At 36.6% G+C, this 5031-nt stretch overlaps 1 protein-coding gene across 1 annotated transcript in view; it reads right to left on the reverse strand.

The window, feature by feature from the left end:
• Positions 1 to 3568, reverse strand: part of LOC128991761 (N-glycosylase/DNA lyase-like) — a 37087-nt gene extending 33519 nt beyond the window's left edge. Inside the window, exon 1 of the mRNA XM_054414935.1 lies at positions 3463 to 3568. The gene's annotated coding sequence lies outside the window, so the exon portion shown is untranslated. The remainder of the gene's footprint in view (positions 1 to 3462) is intronic.
• Between the last annotated feature and the right edge of the window lie 1463 nt (positions 3569 to 5031).

Genomic DNA, 5031 nt, shown 5'->3' on the forward strand with positions numbered 1-5031 from the left:
TTAGAACCACTTTTTTTTTTAAGATCCCCCCCCCCCCTTTGGTAGAAAAGTGTAGGCTATACTTAATGAGAATGTAAACAAATATACTTATATTATTTCTTTGGTTTACTTTGGTATATTTTTTTAGGTGCTCATATTTCATTTTGTGTTGTTTATTCTGAATCACCTTGACATAAATTCTGACATAAAATACCTGGTACTGCCTCAAAGATCCGTCTGCTAAGAGAATGGACTACAACTACTTGTTTTGATGTTGATACACCCCATCTTCAGGCTGCACAAAACTTGAAGGAATTAAATCATCATTAAGATGCACATTGTTGCTTTAAAAATACATAGCATTAAACCACACGGAAAATATATTTCCGGCCTAAAGATGATAAGTGTCAACATTGATAAGCATATAGTTCATCCTCGAAGCAGAAGGTTTAAAAGGCAGTAGGTATATTTTTGCTCACACTGCCTGTGGGTTGAAGCCTTTGATCTACAATAATAATCACAAAGGCAAGTTTCTTCTGACGAATGGAGTGATGACCTGCAGTGGCGTAGCAGATCTTTTGGCGTGCGGATGGGACAAAGCCCCATCACGTTTACGTAGTAAATAATGTATTGGCGTGAAAACGTAATTTTAATACCAGTTTTTAGTAGAAGTGTGCGTAACGGGTTTCCATTGAGTCCAGTTTTGATCAAGACACAAGGATTTTCCCCTGAGATTGCACAGAAATCATCATTAATTGTCTCTTACGATTGCTGGGAAATAGCAAATAACTTTTTTCAGCAATCTTCAGTGACACTTTTTGTGATTACGAGGATAAAAGCTCCACCATAGCTTGATTATCTGACTTTGATCATTCAATCTATAACTAGGCTACACAGGCTTAGCATTGATTTAAAACCATGGATACAGACCTCACAGCTCACAGTGAATAAGTCTATTTGTGCTATTCAAAGACTATTCTTATAAGAGTCCTTGAACAGCTGCTAAAGAGTTAATTATCAACCAAAAAAATTTTTACCTACGACCGTTTTTTAAAGTAGCCATTTCAGTCCAGTTCTTAGAATTGAAAAGTTTCACTTTACAGCTGTTTACTTTCATATCTGCATAGTTTCATTTCATAATCCGCATAGTTTTCTCATATCCACACAGGTAACGGACCAATGAGGTTCAAGTATTGAGAGAAAAGAATTAAAATTGTAATGCTTCGAACGTCAACTAATCAGCTGATCAGCTGATCAGTTGACTTTGACCAATTTAATTGTTGATCCGACTTGTTCATGTTGATACTCGCGTATTCTTAATTAAGTTGGTGGAAGTCCAAAAATAAATGAAATATTTGCCGAATTGTACCTGATACAATATTATTTATGGTAAGAATGCTGCTAGCAATGTATTATTTAACGAAGTTTAACAAACACGTAATTACAGGAAATCAGCTGATTATACAACAAGTCGTTGCATCACTTTCAGTGGCAATGACAATACACGAAAACATAACCTCTCTAAAAAGTTATCATTAGTGATTGTTAGTAATTAAATCCAGATTGATAGTAATTAAAAAATGGTCGTAGGTAAAGTAGTGTACGCAACTCGCGTTAATATTCTTTACGACACTCGTAGAAGTTTTTAAGGCACGAGCCATGGCGAGTGCCTTAAATTTTCTACTCGTGTCGTAAAGACTCACTTAACGCAATCGTTGCGTAAACTACTATTTCACCATACTATAATGTTTTTGGCCGTATTACATACGTTAATTGGTGGCTGAAAGTTACGTTTTGCTGGCCATGCCAGCTGTCATCGTAATTTGGGGACCGAGCAGGTTTTTACAGGCCGGGGCTGCAAAATCAGCTGTCCGCTTACTTAACATGAATGCATTTTAAATACACAATCAAAATCCATAGCATTGCAATAGAATTGTGTTATTGTCACTGTTGCCTAGCAACTATTTATTTTTATTTTTGCTGATTCTTCAAATTATTTGTTCACATAACCTGTTGTAGTTGTGTTGACTATCAGTGTGCATTATTATAGTGGTGAATAGTGGTAATAGGAAATAGTGTGGTGAAAAATAGCGTTCGAACCACGGACCGAAATGGTTTTGCAGCTCCCGATCGATTTAAGTTCTCGACTTCGTCTCGAACTTAAAAACTATCTCGAGCCGGCAAAACCTTATTTTCGGCCCTAGGTACGAAATATACTATTTCAAACACCAAAGTGATTACAATGTAAATATCTAATATACTGTGAGATTAGAAATGTTTGTTGTTTTAAATGTAATTCCAAGGGAGTCCATGGAAGTCAACACGGCCATCTTGGATTGGCCAACCAAAAGAGCAACGGGCCAGACCATACTTAATGGGGTACGGAGCTATTTAGGCCAGACTGCATCATATACCAGACAGAAGGCATCACTGCACTGTATACATCAGGTGACAAGATGACCGCCTTGCCTCGAGAGACATGTTGAGAAGTGGTTTGATCATTAGTTTAAAAACTGCTATGCTTTTTCTTCCTCAACACGTTTCACGGGTCGGGAGTGGCTTGTGGTCGCTATGGGTATGCAGTGACAGGGCCATAAGGGTCTTTAATCCATTCCAACGAGGAGTGAGAAGTGTTTTTGTAGATTTCTCCCCTAAAAGTCAGGACAAAAATCTGGAGACAAGCTTGCACTGCGCAGGATCATGATCAAGACTGCTTGCAAAAAATGCATACATGCTAAAATCCTTTTGCCCCATAATCAAATAAACTCCAGCATATTCATGACTCCTCAACGTGGCCCCGGGAATCTACTTATTGCTTATCAGTTATCAACTAATTGAGGTGGCCACCTAGGTCCTTTTTTAACGCAAATACGAGTGTTAGGCTCGAAGATGTAGAATTATATTGACTATTGGATCAGTCAAAGACAGAAACTGGAGTAAGATTACCTTTGTAGCGTTGCTAATACTGACTAAGAATTCGCTGTTTCATTATAGTCAGGATCATTTAAAGCCCAATTATCAGGGGAAACCTAACTCCAATTTCGAACCATCAAAAAACTACTGACTTCTCTTAGGATCGAACAGGAGACCTTTTGATTGTTAGTTGAGCACTTTAAGCTACCGATCCAGTTAGTTACTGGAGTAAATTCTTTATAAAGGAGAAACACAGGTAAAAAGGACTGAAAGGGTACAAATGGTTAGAAACTTTCCTTTAAACTCTACATTATGTAAATTTCTTGTACATCAATTGTGATAATTAGTTCGCTGTGTTAAAATGACGGTTGAAAATCTAGGTTTCCATATAGAAGGGATTTTTAATGTAGTATATTTGCATCGTTTTACAAGTTATCATATAAATAAATCATATTTTAGTACCATCAAATTATACCATGTAGCATGATGACACTATAAATTACCCGGTACCCTATTAACAACTATGCACGTACTGAAGGTGTACGTTAACTATGATAGTGGTTTAAATACCTTATTCATGCAATCCAATTGTTGTCTCCACAACTAGTTTCAACCTGCTAGGAGGTCATCATCAGGTGAGTACAAGGATGAATTACTTCATATGAAGGTCGTCAGTAACAGTTTTTTTACATTTACACAAACACACGACGAATAATAAACACATAGTGCGCATACATATACGGCCGATAAAAACATTGAAACTCGACATGCGGACCCGTGTTGAGAATGCGGAAGTTGCGTCTAGACTGTAGGGTAAACAGCTGGTCAAGCATCACGCGCATTTTCTTATCGCTCGTCGGTTCCATTCCCATTGTCTCTGCCCTCCCCTTCCCTCTCCAGTATTTCTATTGCAGTGTTGTATATGATGTTTGAATTAAAATAAAGTTGGTCGTTTAAAACGTTATCCATGTCTGATTTGACGGCTCTATAAATCTCGAATTCTTCCAGGGTGTTAATTTTAAACTTGTCCTGTGACGTATGTAAAATTTCCATGTTTTCATTAATGCTGCTGTAATTATGCTGATGAGAAATTAAATGTTCGGCAAAGGTTGAAGTTTGTTTTGAGGTAGTCTTCTTTGGTATGTGCTCCTTAAAGCGTTTGGAGAAAGAGCGGGAAGTTTGGCCTATGTAATATTTATTACAATCTGAACAGTTGATTTTGTAAACACCACTTTTTTCATATTTAAGTTTAGTTGTACTTGGTCTTTCTTTCAGAAGTGGTCCCAGATTGTTTTTTGTTCTAAAGGATACTGTTATGTTATTTTTCCTCATTAATGTTTTGAATTTATTACTAAGGCATGAATTATAGTCAGCTGATAAGAACTTTTTATTTTGGTTCACTTTTTCTGTTTTGTTTTGGTGTTTCAAAATTAATTTATCTATTAACGTGGTCGTGTATCCATTGGAGACGGCAATGTGTTTTATGATGTTTATCTCTTCGTTGTAATCGTCCGTGCTCATTGGAATTGATAACAATCTATTTACAAAACAATGGTATGCGGCTAATTTCTGTGAAAATGGATGGTGTGAATCTGAATGTATTGTTTGATTGGAGCAGGTGGGTTTTCGGTAGATTTTAAACTTTAAGCTGTCACTATGTTTTGATATGGTAAGGTCCAGAAAATTAATGGAATTATTTTTCTCCTCTTCTAGTGTAAACTTAATATTATTGTGAATATGGCATAAATAAGCATTTAGAAGGGATAGCTGTCTGTTGTTACCATTGAACAGGACAATGGTATCGTCTACATATCGATAGTAGAAAATTATTTTGTTCTTATATCGGTTGGAGTCAGTAAACAAGTGCTGGTTCTCGATGTGGTTTAAGAATACTTCAGAAAGAATGCTGGAGAGGGGGGAGCCCATGGCTAGGCCGTCATTTTGTAAGTAGAACTTATCTTGAAACTGGAAGTAGTTCTGTTTTAATATCGTATTTAATAGTGAAACTAGTTCATTGATGGCGTTGGGTGACAATTTGGAATTTTTTCGAAGGTTTTGTTCAAGTAGTATATTTGCATCGTTTTACAAGATGAAAAGTCTAAACAGATCCTTGTTAATTGTTGTAGGCCTAAACAACAA

The sequence above is a fragment of the Macrosteles quadrilineatus genome, unplaced genomic scaffold (assembly GCF_028750875.1).
Source record: "Macrosteles quadrilineatus isolate MER2022 unplaced genomic scaffold, UCM_ALF_1.0 Scaffold_4__1_contigs__length_99947679, whole genome shotgun sequence".
NCBI lineage: Eukaryota > Metazoa > Arthropoda > Insecta > Hemiptera > Cicadellidae > Macrosteles > Macrosteles quadrilineatus.